Source organism: Dipodomys merriami, unplaced genomic scaffold (assembly GCF_024711535.1).
Source record: "Dipodomys merriami isolate MVZ:Mamm:240054 unplaced genomic scaffold, mDipMer1.0.p SCAF_13, whole genome shotgun sequence".
Classification (NCBI taxonomy): Eukaryota; Metazoa; Chordata; class Mammalia; order Rodentia; family Heteromyidae; genus Dipodomys; species Dipodomys merriami.
Window position 1 is genome coordinate 9,141,923 of NW_027202604.1, and position 19,772 is coordinate 9,161,694.

Consider the following 19,772-nt stretch of genomic DNA (forward strand, 5'->3'; position numbering starts at 1 on the left):
TTAGAGTGTGCAGGTGCGATGAATAGGGCTATCTTCTTTCCCATCTCTTGTCTTGTGGGAATGTAGAGAAGATACTGCTGAGAGAGTTGTCAGGACAGATACTTAGGGGCTGGACACACTAGTATTATGTCCCCATTGTCCACAGAATTTGACAAGGAAATCAAGTGTTTTAGTGTTTGACTAGTTGAACTAGTCTGGCTTTTCATTGGAATCTATAATTGACTAAGGCAGATTTTTCTTCCTTACAGTGAGGCCAATAGGTAAAGGATACTTGCAGAGTAACAACCAGAGCTGATGAGGGCATCTACGATGTAGAAGCTCCATGATGAACACATATATGGAAATGGTGGGAATGAAAGACCTTAATTTGAGATCAGAATCCTTAGCAGTTCAGCCTTGGACAGTCTTGTCTACCTCTTTATTTTTTTAATTAATTAGTTAAGTTTGTTTTTCAGATACAGTCCTGAACTGGCCTGAAACTGTGATCAACCTACCTCTGCCTTCCTAGTAGCTAGAATTACAGGCATGTACCACCCTACCTGGCTCTCTCTACCTATTAGGATTTAATCTTCCTATCTATAAATCAGGATAACACAATGAACACCATATTATAAAGATGAGGATTAAATTTAAGGACATAAGCCCAAGCCCTGGCACCCAGACTGTGAGATGGACTTCATACAAATGACACTTTTCCCCTCTTTCTTATGTTTCACTTTGTAGATTATAAGTACAATATGCAAAAAAAAAAATGATCAGGCTTTGCAAAATGAGTTTCCAAGGGTTTTATGCCAAGGTCCATTTAGACTCCAAAATACTCCCATCCCTCTGCTTGTTTCCATGTTCTCGCCGTCTGATGTGTATCCGTGTGTCTCTGTGATTACACGCTGCTGTCACTCAAAGAGCCGGCAGATAGCAACAGATTCTGTTACGCCAGCTGATGGTGCAGGCCCGCCTCAGTGTCTGATCGGCTAAGATTCCTCGTAGACACCCTCCCCCCGCCCCAAGGAACCACTCGTGGCCAACTTTATTTTTAAAAAATCAGTTTCTTTATTTACAAAGAGACCCTTCCCAAAGGTTTCCCAGCAGGATCTAAATTGGCGATTTTGTGCAAAAGAATTAAAAACCAGGTTCCCACCATGTCGTTTATGGAGGTCTGCCACATGTGCATGACAGACAACACAACATCTTAGTGCTTTATGAGATTAGAACCATTTCTGGCGCTTAAACATTTTGATGAAATTTGCTCAATTTTCTGGGTGTGTTTTATATGAAAAAAAAAACTTAAACATTTTGGCAGTTCTATTCAATAGACACCGGCAACCTCTCTGAATAGTTTAAGGCTTGGAAATCAGTGATACAACATTTTATTTACTCAATCAATTGAGAGCTTTATTGTAGACATTTTCTTCTTCTGGGCAACACATGACCACCATAACTGAGTATAAAGAGTGGATGCAAAGTAGGTGCATTTTCTTGTTTGTTATGAAAGCATGTCTATATACTAACAAATACTACACAATTGTGTGGGTTAGGAAAACTCAGGACATCTGGGCAGAAGTAGCCTACAAGCTCTCAGTTTGGCAAGTGGAGTCGGTAGAATCTTGGCACATACTCGTGCTCAGTAAGTTCCTTTGTGCAGTGAACAGTATTCCTTAGTTGTATCTGGGGTGCCCTCTACTCACCCATTCATGCCAGTGCTTTCAACTTCCTGATCTTTCTTAAAGCTTTCTTAAACCTCTGAAAATTTCCCCTTAAGTTAGCCTTAAATACCTGTTTGTAAGAACAATGCGTTTCTTTTCTGTGTCTGATTTATTTCATGAGAAGTTATTGAGCATCTTCTGTATGCCAGAATGTAGAGGATCATTGGCAGGCATCTATTGAATGATTAATTATGTATTGATCTTGCTCAGATGAATGGAAAGATCATAGCAAAAACGAATACAGTCCAGTTTAGACCCTAGAGATGGCATTTGCCATGTTGTGGGCAGAAGGCAAAAGACCCTTTCTTTCTTCCATTCTGTTCACTCTTCCCCAGCATCTGGGGGTGGGGAGAGGATTACAGATTTGTTTTGTAGTCTGGAAGCACAGGTCAATAATTCTCTGTTGGGATAGAAATGCAGTTGGCTTAAACACAAGAGGATGGACTCTCAACAAATTTAGTGAAGGGCTCTTAATAGAGGCAGTATGTGATTTGAAAACCACCCAGGGGCTGCCTTTGTCCCTAAGGGTCTCTCTCTCTCTGGAGCCCCATCCTTGTAGTCCCTTCATTACACATAGTATGGGGATGCTTGTGTATTGACCTGGCCCTGGAAAGTGTTTATCTCTGTATCCCTACCTTAATCTTGTGTGGAGTGGGAAGGGGTGGGGTGCGTGTACGTGCGCACAAGCATGTGTGTGTGTACTCTATATTTGCATAGAGGGGGAGGGTGGGAGAATCTACCAAGGGTCAGAGGACAAAAGACTTCCCCCAAAACTTTGTTGTTGAAACTCACTTATCAAAAGTTAGCACTGGAACATTTTATTTGGCACAATGTAGAAAAGTTCTGGAAATACATTTTTTTTGGTCAGTGTTGGCAGTTGAACTCAGGACTTAGCACTTGAACCACTCCCCCTATACTTTCACTTTTAGTTTGTTTTTCAGCCAGGGACTTGGGGATAATTTACCTGGGCTTTCCCTACACCACGTCCATCCTACCTGTAATCCTGGGATTATAGGTATACTCCATCCTACCTGGCCCTGGAAGTACTTTAATGGAAAGGAACTCCTTCGAATACTCAAATATCTTCTAATCCCTTTGTTCCTAGGACTTCAGTGTCTTTAGTTTGTGACAGAGCCTGCCTTACTCTCCCTCTATACCCTTTTTGGGGAGATCCTAAGAGCCTGAAGTCAAGAGCCTGCTAGTGGAAGGGGGAAAGATGGAAAGAATTAGACAAGGACAGGAACAGAGTTAAGACATAAAGCACAGAGAAGGGATGCTTGGCAAGAGGTTGGCAGTTCAATAGAATCTTCTCCACTGCTTAACCATAGGCCATGGGTGGCCTGTAGCGGAGCAGTGATGATGAGTTCGTGTAATAGATACGGACAGTTGTCATGATCTGACTTCGTACTTGTATTGTAGGCATTGTGACATTAAGTGTCAAACCTCTAAACTGGGTTCTAGTTATACCCATCAGGAATAGTGCACAGCAAAACAGGCAATGCCTAGGTTAGACAAATCAGAGCTTTACCTCATACAAAAATCTCACAGGTTGATATTCTAGGAGTAGCACAAGGGGTCAAAGGGTTTCCCAAGTCCTAGCCCTTTGCCAGCTTCCTGTCTTGTCAGCCATAAGTTATAACATTTGCATTCAAGCTATTTATTCCATATGCAGGTTGTAATGTGCAAACCCAGATAGGAGCAAAGCAAATATGGCTAGCAGAAAATTAGAAACTAGAAAACTAGAAGCTAGAAGCTACATAGGAAAGGTCAAATTTTGCAGCAACCTTCGGACTTTCTCTTATTGAATAGAATTGTTTCACATGGTCACTTCTAGCTGCAAGGGAGTCTGGGAAAGAAAGGTCTGGTATGTGTAGTATAAAGTTTTTCCTCCATTTATACACCATTAAACATCAGTGAAACCTACACTGCTTTTTTAAAGAGCAACACTGGTGAGTGTGTCAGTGACTAGTCACATGTTGCTATTCAAATTTATTAAATAAATAAAAATCTGAGAGTGGTGGTCCATACCTATATTCCTAGCTACTCAGGATGCTGAGGCAGAAGGATTGCTTAAGCCTACCAATTCGAGATCAGCTTGGGAAATATAGCAAGGTACCATCTCAAAGGCAAATTCAATTAAAAACTCATCTCCTCAGGATCAGTAGCTCCATGTAGCTAACAGGAGAGTGTAGCTAAAGGTCATTCTTGCCATCAGAGGAAATCCTAAGGTATGGCAGGACATCAAATGAATGCAAGGAGTTGCAGAATCTTGTGTAAGAGTTGGAAAAGGTAGAATACAGATTACGTGAAAGCCAGCTAATAATCCTGATGATCACCAAGACTATAATTGTTGATAGTGTTGCTAGAGGGTGGCTGGGGGCCTGGATAGGAACTGATCATGGAATATTCATTATCAAATGAAAGCAGAAGCATAGGCAGTAACACATATACCTGCAACGTTCTGATGTCTGGTCTTCCTCAAATAAAAGAACTTGGAAATGAGAACCAAGTTCTCTTGATGATAGGCAGGGAATCTCTCCCTTTCCTGATATCAACATGAAGGAATGTATTTCAGATCTGGTTTTTCTATAGCTTTCTCAGTCCAGTCTTTAGAAGCTCCCAGAAGCTGAGGGGTGGAGACACGGTCTGATTCCCAAGAATTTAGCAGCATTGTTTGTCTAAGCATTAAGGGGAATTACTCAGCTAAGTCCTGCCAACTTGACTTCAAGTTTACCTCTGAGAGTGTATTTCCCTTTCCTTCCTTGCTTCAGTCTCCTTCCTTATACTTTCTTGCATTTGAGTTGCATGCACCAAATGCTCATCGGTCCCAAGGCTAATGACGTAAGCTTACTTCAAATTGCTTGCATTTTAAATTTACTTTGAACTTACTGACTTAATACCTCCTGCTTTTCCTGGGGCCACAGGCACAATTCACTTATATGTTTATTTCTGACATTTTGAGCTGCAGTAACTCTGCAGCAGCTACGTGACTTTGATTTCCTCTGAACTTCCTGTAGTAGCAACCTATGTCATTTCTGTGACTCGTGACTCTGCTGGAGAAAGGCTGTCCCAGGAACCCTGTGTGTGAGTCCACAGCTTCAAGTTTCCTTCTTCCAGCATGGCTGAAATTAATTATGCTTATTGCTTCCCGTCTCATTTATCTTCCCGTCCAGAACAGTGAGAGAAAATTTTGGTCTTCCTTTTGTGGTTTTGTGACAGTGGCAGTTACCAGTAATTAAAGACACAGGTCTCTTCATAGTTATACGATTGAAATTGCATTGTGCAGGGAGCATCTGCCTCTATGTGAGGCTTTGGTAACTTCCTTGCTGCAGTAGGGACGCAGCTGACACCCAATAAGTAATCAATAATAATGATGAGTGGTTGCAGCTTGTGCTTTCCAGAATGATGCTTTGCCTTTTCTAATTTTGTAAAATGGCTTCCTGATGGAGTGCAGTGTCCACATAACCATTGTGGAAAACTATGGATTGGTCCTCAATGAAATATTAATGATTATCAACTCATTGGGGTTTTTTCCTTTGTGAGGAACAGAATAACAAAAGAAGCTGGATTCTTAATAACGAGTTAATTATCCCTTCAACTTTAACGTGGCTAAGGTATGCTTTTCTTTTGGCAACTTCTCCCTGCCATTCATCCCATCTCTCTTCTCTCTCCCTCTCTCCCGTCTCTCTTTCTCTCTCCCTATTTTTTCATTCTGGTCCTGGGACTTGAATTCAGGGCCTGGATGCTGTCCTTCAGCTTTTTTGGCTCAAGTCTAGTCCTCTACTACTTGAGCCACAGATCCACTTCCTGCTTTTTCCTAGTTAATTGGAGATAAGAGCCACATGGCCTTTCCTGCTGGGATGGCTTCCAACCACAATTTTCAGATCTCACCCTCCTCAGTAGCTAGGAATCCAGACCTGTGAACCACCAGAGTCCAAGCTCTCTATCTCTCTGACTGCCCTCATTTGGGGTGGTTTCATTCTTCAGTACAAACTTCAGGTAGATAATGATATGGTTTGGAGAGCAACGTTTTCTGATGCTTAAATGGTTCAAAAGCAAGTCTTGTCTCTGTCATATGATAATTTTCTTTTATTTACATTGGGACACCTACTTAGATGTACAATGGGAATGATGCTAACAATATCTACTTCCTAAGTTTTCAGTAGGGTTAATTAAAAGTCATGTACGGCGGGGATGCCTTAATGACTGTTACATACAAAGTTCTCAGGATAATTAGCACAGTCTAACTGTGTCTAAGTATTTCAAAACAAAATGCCACATGCAATATATATACACATATATAATGATAGAGATAGTATACATAATATATATGATTTTTAGTAGTTGATATTTCAAAACTCCTCAAGAAATGTTAATTTTATTTATTGACAGAAAGTCAAATCCAACTCTCACCATTTGCCCACATTAGCCAGCTTACGTGAGAGATGTTGAGGAACTTGTCTTAGTATCTAGAGTGGCTGTCATGGATTTGAGGACCATCTGTGGGCTTGTGCTTCCTGATGCCTTGTGGGAGTTGGTTTGTCTGGCTCTAGACTTGCTCTGGAGCATCTACCCCACCTTAGCTGATGTGGGCAGTATGGGCGGACAGACAGGAGCCATTTGGTTCTATTGGATCTGGAGATGAGAATGTGCCTTCGTGTTGGTTATGGAAGGGGCTCAGACTTGGCTATTCTTCTTCTTCCAGAACTTCTACCTGCAGCCACTAATCCTGCTCCCTTGGGTGGTTCATGTCCCCCAGCCTCTCCTCTGGCTGTCTGCTGTCTGGTCTGGAGAACCACTGCCACCCAGGGCTGAGGTGAGATGGAGAGATAAGCAGGAAGTGCAGTGGAATTTCATTCCTGGAAAAAAAAAGCAGGGGGAGGGGGACCTTGGTAAGAGTAGCAGAATGGAGGGTTCAGGATGTTAATCACTGCTCCTTTTATCAGACAGCTTTATTAAGATCAATGTTTTTTGTTGCCAAATTAGAGTGGACCTAGAGCGAACTTCCCAGCAGTTATTAACACAAGTCCACATTTGCTGGAAGGATTGGGTACCTCCACGTGCTCAGCCATAGCTGGAAGTTACACAATATCTATATCATTTTTCAAAGCTTTGTCATTAGCTGGTAATGATTTGATTATTTTGCAGATGAATCACAGTATAAATCTCTTTCACAAACACAACCTCCAAGTATTAATCAAAACCATTAAGGCAAAGCAGTCGGTGCAAATTAAAAAATTTGCATGTCTAAATTAAAAATTACAGTAATACATCATAAATAAATCTTTTAAATTCTCTATGGCCTTTCTGCACATCCTTTCTTCGATGTGTGTATTCTATAATGAGACCACGCATAGCAAGCTTTTCTCCCTCCGTATATATATCTGAACATTATTTAATTTTAAAGGAGGAAATTCAGGTCCTTAGGTGAAACTTGGTATTAGGAAATAAAAGCTTACGGGCAGTTTTCCTTCTCTTTCCCACTTTTATTTCTTGGTTTTCCTAACCCAAGATTCAAAGGCAGCACAAAAGAGAAGAGAAATGAAGCTGTTGCAGGTAATTTGCAGTGTCTTCTGTTGTTGCAAAGTAAATATTTATAAAAGGTGATGCTTATTTTTCAAATAACTTTGAACTGTGAGGAAAATTACCAAGTTGTGTTTTAGGTAATATTTCATTTTGGAACTATTAACACATTACTTGCAATATGGGAGGAAATTAGAGGGTTTTGAATGATGAAAGCCACCTTTGGCATTAAAAAACTATTATTATTCCCTTGAAATGCTGAAGCAAATTAAAACAGGAAAATGAAACTTTCAAGTGCCCTGGATTTGAAAAGGCATTTTTTTCTCTCCTTTCATTTGTCAAAAAAAAAAGACTTAAAAAATAAAATGACTTATTTCACTGGAAACTTAGCAGAAATCATTTCTAAGGCAGAAATGATTCTCTGTGAAATGCCTTTACCAGGGTTGGTAGGGGAGGAAAACTGTCCCATGCATTTCTACCCTGACCTGGGTATACATGAGCTTCCAATGGGAGGAATGTGGACTAGGTACATTCCAGATTCATCTGAGGGTCAGGTAATAGGATGACAGCAGCAATTAGAAAACACTTTTGCTCTGCCCAGGATTTAACCCAATTAACCTATCAGTAACCTATTAACCTAGTTAAATATCAGAGCTTCTCTAAGAGGGAGGTGTATGTGTTATAAGATTCTCCCCATTTGTGGGTAGATGGTAGGAAGGAGGGGATGTATGTGTATGATTCTCCCCATTTGTGGGTAGATGGTAGGAAGGAGGGGATGTTCAGGGAATATTGTACCTTGAAATCTAATATTTTTATAATAGAATCAGGACATCAAAACACAATTCCAAGGTGTGTTTTATCTTCTTGGTAGGAGATTGTAGAGTTAATAAGCAGGTAAGCTGTATACTTCGCTGTCCTTTCCTGCATGTGAGACTCTACCTTAAGTAATTTCTTACTGATGTAGATTGATTTGATAAGAGGCAGGGTGAGCTGTTTTCTCTAGGATTTATCACTTGTTCTTTACCTCATACAGAGTCAAAGAATAAAAAGAGAATCCTTTAATCATTTTCTTAGCACCATGCCAAACATGTCCCTTCACAGCTGAATAGTTAATAGAAGGCATGATTTGCATGTGGACCTTTTTTAGCTTGTGTTAGCTCGGTGAATTGCTTCATCTTTCTGGGTCTCAGTTTACTCATTTGTGTGAAATGAGTGGATTGGATGAAATGGTCAAAGAAAGGTTTTTTCCAGCTCTAAATGGTTTGTGATTTTATTTCATTATGTCTCTTTACTTCCTCTCCTTTGATCTATTTAACCTAAAACAAAGCAAAACAAAACAACAACAAAAATGTCCTCCTCTTTGAATGGTTTTGCTTAGAACTGCCCTGTCCAATATGGTAGCAAGGTACTGTTTACATTTGTCACCTAAACTAACATCAAATAAACAATTCAGTTCTTTAATCACTTACTTGTACCATGAGCCAGTATCTGAATTCCTTTCTTAGGTTTCTACAGTTTCCTGATTGTGTTGAATTCAGTGCTTTGTTTATGTATGATGGGAGGAGAAACTAGACTTTCATGGCAAGTTCATCTTCATTCAATTTTACCTGTAGAATGTCTATTCTATAGCATCTCCAGGGCCATGGCCCTTAGTAACTATGTGAACTTCAGCATATGGTTCAGTCCTTCAAGACCCCAATCTCCTCACCTGTAAGGGGCTAAAACATTACCTTCAGCCATGGTGCTGAGCTATAAAAGATGCATAATGCCTGTCATTGCTGGGCATGGTAACAGATACCTGTGATTCAAGTCACTCAGGATACAGAGATAGGAGGATCAAAATTTCAAGACCAGCTTATGCAAAGTCAGCAAGACTCTACTTCGAAATAACAAAAAGAAAGGGCTGCAGATGTGACTCAGAATTGCTTGCCCAGTGTGTTTGAAACAATCCCTAAGACCACCAAAGACAAAACAACAAAAAAAGACTATTTGCTTTCATTTTTATAAATTAACAGAATCCATCAGCACCATTTTTGGCAGTACTATAATTTGAACTCAGGCCTTTGCTTTGTTTGCTTGGAGCTCTACCACTTGAAACATGCCTCTAGTCCTGCTCTGTGCTGGTTATTTTAGAGATGAAGTCTTGTGGATTTGTGTGTGTGTGTGTGTGTGTGTGTGTGTGTGTGTGTGTGCCCGTGTGTGCCCGTGTGTGCCTGCGTGTGCCCATGTGTGTGCGTCTACCTAGGCTGGCATTGAACTGCTGTCCTCTGGATCTGAACTTCCTGAGTAGGTGGGGTTAGAGGCATGAGTCACCCATGTCTGGCTTTAGGAACTTTTATTTGTTAGAAAATATTGGATTAAGAATGAGGCTTTTCCCCATAACTTGTGGAGGAGATGGGGAAAAACAAGTCGTTTAAGGATACAGGTGGACCTATTGCAACAATGAGAAATATAAGTTGTCATGTCAAAAATGAGCTTTACAACGTTGGTGCGGGGAGGGGGGGGTGGGGGGGCGGGGGGGAAGGCTGGGAAGGGATGTGAAGGGTAAACAAAGGAGGAGGCTGCAATGCTTGATAAGAAATGTACGCATTATCCTGCCCATGTAATTATAACCCCTCTGTACAGTATGTTCACAAATAAAATAAAATAAAATAAAAAGAATGAGGCTTGCAAAAAATATCATGAATACAAGTATTTGCTTCTGATAAAAAAATGTTAGGTTAGAAGTCATCTGTCTAGGAAGTGGCGCTGTAGCTCAAGTGGTAGAGCGTTTGCCTTGAGCTGAAGAGCTAAGGGACAGCGCCCAGGCCCAGAGTTCAAGCCCCATGACCGACAAAAAAAAAAAAAAAAAAAAAAAGAAGTCATCTGTCTAACAGGGCATCGGAAGGAGCGCTAGACATTGCGTAGCTGCAGTCCTCTGAGTTTTACCCTCTGGGGTTTGTGGTGTTCCCCTGCCATTCCATATCCAATACCCAAGGGAAGTTCCTATGTCCCTTTCCCTTACTTCTACATTGAGAACAGATGTACTTTGGTGGTGTGCTTAAGTCTCTCCTGGCTTCTATGGGGGACCCATCTGACCGGCTGCTGAAGAGAGCTTCCTGACATGCTTTCAGAAAGGCATTGCTCATCAAAGTGGGGATATGTTGGTCTCCTGCAAAACAATGGCTTTCAGGCTTTAGGGAACGGCAACAGAGAAGGCCCCATATAAGCAGTGGCCCTCCTATTTACCAAGGACCTGGAATGAAGATGAGGGTTCAGTGGAACTCTGGAGACTTTTCATCATGCTGACGTCTATCATAGCTATGTTTTCTTTGCTCATGACACCATATATTTGTTCTTCTCATTCTCTTACTAGAAACCAAGGGATGGCATCTTTGTAACTTCAACATTGTGACAAACACTTATGGAACAGTTGGTTCCCATGCTGAACATCTTGCCAAGGAAGCAATGTATGCTTTCTAGTCTTTCCCAGTGAATGGATGTGGTATGATTTTGCATGTTTGAAATATCTGTTGCTTTGAGCTTTCCATTTTGCTTTCTCTACTTGTCTTCACCTTTTATATTATTTATTACAATAATCCCACCACACAGATAACCTCTGTTAACATTTTAAAAATTGATGAAAGGAGCACGTGAACATATTTAGTAAATTCACACAAGGCAGAAAGGTACAAAACAGGCTAAAAGTCTCCCTACTTCCCCCTCTTTCACTAAATCCCTTTAAGAAATGCTTGCCAGTGGGGTTCTTAAAAAGCCACTGTAATTAGCAATGGCAGAATCACAACCACAATATGCACAGTGTTCTAATTCTGCTTCCTTTTTTTTAAACCAAAATGTTCAAGAGGTTTCCATATCAAAACACACAAAACTTCTTGCCTGCATAACATTCCACTGTATGAAGAGTCTATGCACCAATGCATTATATTCTTCCTTCCTTAATGGATAGACATTTAGTATGTTGTCAGGTTCATTTTGGCTATGACAAACTCTGGTTCATGTTGTATTGATTTTACAATAGATCGGTCAAGTCAGCTTCTAGCTGTGCAATTGCAGGTCAAAGACAATATGTTTTTATGTTAATAGTCTTTGCCTAATGGCAAATTAGAAAGTTAGAACTTGTTAGTATGGTTAGTATCAGAGCTTACAAATGACTGCTTCTCTGTAAACAAGCCAGGTTATTTTCCCACTTTAACATTTGTCCAGCTACCAGGTAAAGAATGGTTTCTTGTTTTATTTTATATGCCTTTAATTATGAAGATGATTGAGCATTATATGCACATATAATATGTACATATTCATTTTTGGATAGGAATAGGGTTTGATTTCTAGGCTTCAAGTTTGCTAGGCAGGTACACTATTGCGTGAGCCATACACCTGTCTCATTTTGCTCTGATTATTTTATAGATAGGGTCTTGCTTTTTTTGCTGAGGCCATACTGAATATGATCTCCTGTTTGCATTTCCTATCATGGCTGGAATTTTGTTTTATATTTTTACCTATTATTGCCATTTCAACAACGTTCCCCCCTCCCCCCAGCCTTCTGTGCTGCCTGAGCAGCCATCCTGTGCTAACTTGAAAAAGTTCATCTTTTCCTTTTTTTTCTTTCTTTTTTTCTTTTCTTTGCCCCCAAACAGTCCGTCTGTCTGTGTTTTGCAAGTACAGTTTTTGGGCCATTTGTTGTTTGGTTCTGGGCTTCAGTCACAGTATCTCTTTCTCCCTCCTTCATATTTGGGTTCACATTTTATGTGGGGAATTCCCCATTGTTTCCCTTGGGCAAACACTTTGGCCTGGTGAACTTCTGAAGGCAGAAAGGAATCATTTGTAAAATTTGCCGCCCCAAAGCAATGATTAATAGTGAGTGCCACTTTTACTCCTAGGAGGGTTTTAGTTTGAGGATACGTCCATGATGATCATCAGCTCTGGTCTTTCTACCACTTCCATTCCAAATATTTCAATTCCTCCTTCACTTTTTTGAAATTCTAGAGGTTCGGAGTCCAATTTAGACAATGCTTCTTTGTGTTTTCTTTAAAAATGTTATCTGTTTGCATTCTTTTTTTGGGGGGGGGGCGGGGGTCCGGTGGTGGGGCCTGGGCGCTGTCCCTCAGCTCTTCAGCTCAGGGCTAGCACTCTACTTTAAAAATGTTATCTGTAAGTAGTTGTATAAAATGGTTTCAATTCAGCCAGGAAGCCAGTGGCTCATGCCTGTTATCCTAGATACTTCTGACACTGAGACCTGAGGATACTGGCAAAGCTGATCCAGATAGAAAAGACCATGAAACTCTTATCTATAATTATCTCTAACCCTCAATTCAGTAGTAGAGCTGTGGCTCAAGTGGTAGAGTGCTAACCTTGAGCAAAAGAGGCTCAGGGACATCCCTTGGGCTCTAAGTTCAAGTCTCACACAAAAAAGGGAGGGGTAAAGGTGTTTCAATTCAACAAATCAATTATAATACAATGCATCTTGTTCAATGTCATCCTTTGCAACATTTTCCTTCATCTTTCCCAACCTCTTTATACATTTGCACTTTTAACATATATACTTGGGATGTGAGTGTATTTGCCCACTCCTACCCTCTCCATTTCTGTGCCTCTTCTTTCCCCTTGAAACCCCTCCTCACAAAAAAAACCCATGTTTTAGCTTTCTGGTATTCATTTTGTTAAACTTAAAACAATGCTCTTTGAGGCACAAATATGTGACAATCTTGTTACTTGGTGTTCTATTTTTGTTCAGTAGAATGCATAGAAATATACCAAGTTTGTTGAAGGTAATAAGAGGGATTAAAAATAAACTTGCACATCAGTAAGAAAACCATGTAAACCACTACAGTAAAAAGAAAAGTAAGAAAAAATACATATTCCTTTTAAAAAAGACAGAATTTCTCTATGCTACATCACGAAGGATTATAGTCAGCATATCAAACCGATAAATAAACAAACAGAAATAAATACCCATTTAAATAAAAGAAAAAATAAGTGTGTTTATCTAAAGTAAGATTCCTGGCTAGATCCACTTTTGTGGACACCTAAGTAAGAATTTTCTTCTTGTATCAGCACTGGTGAACGAGAAGTCCTCATCTACTATACCCCATGAAGTACAGGACTGGGTTAACAAAATATGTGAAGATCCTACCCACGCTTTTTATTCCAGGCAGATAAGCCAGCTTTCAATCAAGCAGAGAAATAAGTGAGGTAAAAACAATTGGTGTGTTTTTTCTTTTGTTTCTGCCAGTCCGGGATTGAGCTCACAGCCTGGGCATTGTCCCTGAGCTTTTGTTGTCCAAGGCTAGTGCTCTAGTACTTGAGCCACAACTCCACTTTTGGCTTTTTGGTGGTTAATTGGAGATAAGAAATCGCACAGGTTTTTCTGCATAGTCTGACTTTGAACCACACTCCTCAGATTTCAGGCTCCTGAGTAGCTAGGATTGCAGTCATGAGCCATCATGCCTGGCAATTGGTGGTTTTTAATCAACCAAATATGAAAGATACTTGACAGAGAGATTATGAATTGGTTGACTAAGAATAAATAACGAGTCTTTCATGTAACTGATTAAAAAAGGAAGCCAAAGAGGTGACACTGTTCAAAAAGAAATATACTCATTATCTGACTTTTGTAACTGTAACCTCTCTGTACATCATGCTTACAATAAAAATAAATGAATAAAAAAGGAAGCCTGTTCAGTAATGTCTGTTATCTTATTCATCCCCACTGTCAGGGTTATATGTATTTGTGTTTTTTCTGTTTCTGATAACTGAAATTAAATGATCTTTGTAGAAAAGTCAGGAAGAAGTTCAGAGAATATGTGTAGATAAAAACAAATTAAAATAATTCCCTATAAACAATTGCTGATGGTTAGAGTCTTCTTCTATGTAACAGTAAATCGGGCCCAGTTTGGTGACTGTGTGTGTTTTTGATTTTGTGTTTCATTTTTCTTTCAAGTATAAATAAAATTGGGACAAACATTGTTGCTCATAAGTCTTCTGTATTGCCAAACAGTCCATTAGAAGAAGTTTCTAGAAGACAAATTATGGGGTAAAGAGGTACATACAATTTAAGTTTCTGATATCCAAAAGCCAATTCTGGTATTGAGTTGGGAGTTCCCACTGTGTGTTCTCTCTCCCTCCCTCCCTCCCTCCCCCCTCTCTCTCTCTCTCTCTCTCTCTCTCTCTCTCTCTCTCTCTCTCTCTCTCTCTCTCTCTCTCTCTCTCTCCCTCTCTCTCCCTCTCTCTCCATCTCCCTCTCCCCCCTCCCACCCTCCTTGCTTGAACTTAGGGCCTATGTTCTCCCTTAGCTTTTTGCTCATTTACCACTTGTGCCACACCTCCACTTCTGGTATTTTGCTGGCTAATTGGAGATAAGAGTCTCATAGATGAGAGTTGGCTTTGAACCACAATCTTCATGTCTTACCCCTCTGAGTAGCTAGGACTACAGGTCTAAGTGGCCAATGCGTTGTTCCTTGATGGTGCCATTGTACAAACAGGCAATGAAGGCAGGAAAAAATGTCAAGGATGTTTAGTGGCAAAGAAAAGCAAAGCAGTGTCCCAGTGACCAGGCTGAGAACTAGTGACACTTCTTTGTCCTAACTGAAAATCACTGTGTCTCTGAATGGGACTTCTATTTTTATCTTCCATATTGTACATCTTCATGTGATACAAATCAGAAGTGTTATAGCTGTGTTTTGTCCTTTTTTTCTTCTACTTCTACTTTTGGGAATTGCTTGGATAATGCTTGTTTTTCTGATCTAGGCTCTGGTTAACATGGATTAATTCATTTGAGTTCCTGTTTCCAAGTTGTACTTGAGAATCTCCATTTGCCCTCTCTGTGGTTTGCCCTCTATTTACTTTCTACTTTCCCCCACTCCCTGGAGAAAAATTTGGCCACATCCTTTGTAATATTAGGAGAAGAATCCATAATGATTCTAGCCACTTTATACAATGTGGCATGTTAAGCACACACACCAAATTTTTAAGGGTGAACCAGGACTTACGAAGGCAAGGGAGATTTGGATTTAAACAGGAATAAATGACTGAGTCACTGGGGATGAAAACCTGTTTGGCAATCCTCAAGAAGGGGCAGATTACTTCTGACAGGTCTAAACAGCCCAGGCAGATAGGATCATTTAACTATATTTAACGAACACTGACAAAAGAACGCTTGATTAATGTCTCCCACCCAAATATCCAGGGACTGACAGGTCACCTTCTCAAACCAATAGGCAGTTGCATGCTCTTCATTATACATGATTGCAACATGCTTTAAATGGTCTGACAGGGACAAGCTCCACCAAGATCTTGGTCAGGCTTTCCTCAGCTTTCTTGGGGTGAGAGGCTCTCCTCTTTGGAAGGCTTTGGGAGGGTCTATTTAGTAGAACACATATCTGTCTATGCAGATAGACATTTCTACCAAAATGAATCCATAGAATCCAAAACTACTCCTTGTGGAAAAATAACAGGTGTTGAAAATTCCGATGATTTTTATATTTATGTTATAGATTCATTGACGTTAAATGTGTGTGTGTGTGTGTGTGTGTGTGTGTGTGTGTGTGTGTGTGTGTGTGTGTGTGTTGATACCTTACCTTAGCAGTATTATGCCAAGCTCATTTGTGTGGTGAAATCATTTTCTTGAGGTTTTTAATATATGAATTCTTACTTTTGAGATTAATGACATATATATATATATATATATATATATATATATATATATATACATATATTTTTTTAATTTGTATTTTTTGGTACCACTCTTGTAGTTTGAACTCACAGCCCTGGTCAGTGACCCTAAGCTTCTTAGACTGGTGCTCTATCACTGAGCCACAGCCCCACTTCTGGCTTTTTGGTGGCTTTCAGGTGGTTAATTTTGGTAAGAGACTCACAGACTTTTCTTGCTTCAGCTAGCTTTGAACCTCAATCCTAAGATTTCAGCCTCCTGAATAGCTAAGATTACAGATGTGATCCATTGGCACCCAGCCAAAATCTATTTTTAAGCCTGACCCCTAACCTGTCAGAACTGAAAATCCAAAAGACAATTCTGTGTCTGGCATGGACAAATCATACAAAGTTGTGGCTCCGAGTCTCACTGCAATTAACTTTGTTCCAAAAGCAATTCTTCTGACATGTGCACCAGTGTTCGTGGTTCTTTTCATGATGTCTTTGTTGGGTTGAGGCCTTAGTTCTTGGTACTCTTTTGATTACACTGCTTTCTAAGGTAATACTGAGTTGCTATGTGTGATCATGCTTTTCAAAAGAATTTGTGACCAAATAGAGTTAATCATCTTTTGCATAAAGATGAGCTTGTTATTCTGCCCCAACAGGAACATCAACCCTTTCTTTTGTGCACTGCTATAAACTCAGCACTTAGTAGATGCTTAATAAAAACTTGTTGAATGCTGATGGGGAAGAGGCACTGTGGCTCTGTGGTGTCCAGATGCTCCCAAAAGAATCACCTGCTTTCATGGAGCCCATTGGGTATATGACTTTCTGGACTTGCTATCTCAGGAGAACATGGCACTCACTAGTGATAAAGCTGTGGCCATGATGCTTGGGGTTTGGAATGTGGAGAGAGAAGGGAGAGAGAAATTCATGGACAAGGTACTCTAATTTCAACTCACCTGCTAAGTCTCAGGTGCATTCTTCAAAGACATTCTTTCTGACTCTTCTTCCCACCATGTAAGGCTTAGGATATGAGTTTTCTGTGGGTGCTACCAAATGACTACAAACCTAAATCTATAGGCATTCATTGTCCTACAATTCAATACATCAGAAATCTGATGTGGGTCTCACTGGGCTAAAAAGCGTTGACTGTCTGTTGTCCTTTCTGGAGGCTCTAGGAGAGAGTTTTCTTGCCAGGTCACCAGCATTTATTGGTGTGTGTCTCTTTTCTCCATCTTCTAAATCAGTAACGGCCAATCAAGCCTTCCTCATGTACTATCACTCTAACCTTCTCCCCACCACCCAATCCAGCTTGGCCTTCCTCCACCAACCCCTGGGCCTGAGTAGTCTGATGAGCTCCAGTTCCTAGCCACATCTGCAAAATCCCTTTTGCAATATAGAGACACATATTCCCTGGCTCTGGGGATTAGGGCATGGACATTTTCAGGGTGGCATTCATTCAGACTCTCCTAGAAGCCCTTATTATATTCTCCCACAGCCTCCTGTACTTTATAGCATTGCTTTTGGTGTTATTGAACTTTATGCTTACTAGCCAGGTGCTTTACTGCTTGAGACAAACTCTCAACATTTCTTTTGTTTTGTTTTAATTATTTTTCAGATAAGGTCTTGCTCATTGTTTCTCCATAAGTGCTTAGGACTGTGATCTGTCTGCTTGTGCCTCCTGCAAGATCAGTGTACCTGGCTTGTGTGTTGAGATGGGAATCATACTTTTGTTCAGGCTGTTTTTGAAATGTGATCCTCTTATTCTCTATTTCCCAAGCAATAGGATTGCAGGTGTGTGCTACCCCTAGAGTTTTTTTTTTCTCACATTTGACAATACTTAATTACCCAACTTGTTTGGTGACTATCATTTAATATCTGTCTATGCAATTCTAAATAGAGATTTGTAAGAGGATAGGCACTGTCTGTTTTGTTTACTCTTGTATCCCCAGCCTGATAGATTACTTGGTAAGCATAGTGACTGATAAGGTTTTAAAGAATGAGTGAGCATTCTACAAATCTCATTCTATTGCCATTCTCATGGCCTTGGTCATCCATGACGCACAGGTATCCTGCCCATTATAAGGAAGAAGATGCTGAACTTCCAAGAGCAACTAGTTTTCCAATTTCCTCTGAGTCAATCCCTCATCCTCTCATTTTACATTAGATCATTCTCCTGTTCTACTATGCAACAGGTGGTCTTTGATAGCACACCCAGCATGTCAGAAGATGAAAATAAAGCTTCTAAGAAGGGCAGTTCAGATAGCATCGTATGATGTCACTGCCCAAGACTGCTTGACTCTTATGACTGGAAATGATTGGCCATAATTTCATAAACATGAATACTCACCACCAAACAGGATTTTTTTTAGGTTGGCAGGCTTGGTGTTGACTGCTGTGAATAGACAAATTAGCTATGCGGTTAACAGTTTTCAACCTACTTCCTTGCTGCTATTTCTACGTATTAGCAAAAGCCAGTGATTATAAAACAGGTTACTTCTTCCACTTCTTCAGAACCCTAGTTTGTGTAACTTATATTGGGCTTCTTGTCCATCTTGTGTCTCGTGTGATCAACACTCAGGGCCATCCATGGCTGGAAGCTTTTTATGAAACCTAGCATAGAAGTTTGACTCATAGTAGGTACTAGATAAATAAATGATGAGTTACTTAAAGACTTAGCAATGGTAGCTGAATGGGGGTGATTGTTAGGGAGTTGGTGTTATTGGAAGGGGATGGCACCATTCATTTATTTACGTTATTGATTTGTAATTTATTCCGAAGTGATTGACAGAGCTGTGAGTAAGACAGTGAGTGTATCAAGTCCACCACCAGCAAGAAGTTCTCAGATACTTTTTCTAAGAATATCTAAGCTATGTCAGGGTCTACCAATTCTACCAGCTAATTTCATGTTGTCCACAAGCAAGATACCGATGAAAGTTAAGGTGGATCTGACTTTGTCTTCTTAAGATTACCTCTAACCATCGGTGGGAACTTGAACAAGTTACGTGTATGCTTTGAGATTTAAAATAAATACCTTATGTGGAAAGTACCTAACAAACTAACTGGCTTTCGCAATGTTAGTGCTCTTTCTCTTCCCTCCATTATTCAAAAGGTTAAAAAGGGTTAACGTTTTAAATTGTTATTATAAAGGTGACATACAGAGAGATTACAGTTTCATAAGTCAGGTAATGAATGCATTTCTTTTTGAACACTATCACCCTTTCCTTCATTCTCTCCCAGTTTTTCCTTCCCAGTTGTATAGTTCATTTTGCATTTATTCACCCTTTGTCCCTAGGGTTAACTTTTGTTGTTTTGTTTGCTTGCTCTACAAACATTTATCCAGAGAGTAAGTCTTGTTCTAGCCTACTCCATGTCAACATAATAAAAAGAAGTAGGCAATTGATAAAATGGTAATTCAGTGATATTCTAAGTTATTTAACACAGGGACAATGAAATTAACCAAAAATGTTAACTATCCTGGTGCACTCTGTTTTAGGAAGTAGGATATGGTCAATGTAATGGAGAGCTTTGCTACTAGTGCTGAAGTACCACAGTCTGGAAGGAACTGGGGGAAAAGAGCCATGCGTTCAGAATACAGCCAGCCAGGAAACATACACGGTTTTATTTAGTGATTGTCACTTACCCAGCAGGATTTTGATGTGCTTGTTGATGTGGTTACCTGTATAAATCAAGATTTGATAAGGTTTTAGGGCCTGTAAATGAGCTCTTTGTCTACATTCCTGAATAGGTGAACGCATGCTTGTGGCACTAAATGAGTTCCTGAGGAAGTAATTAGTCACTCGGTGAGGTGCATGACAATGAGGATGGCCAAACCCTCTCTCCATGTGGAGGAACAGAGAGCAGAAACTGCCAGTAATCCCTTGGAGTTGAACTGAAAGA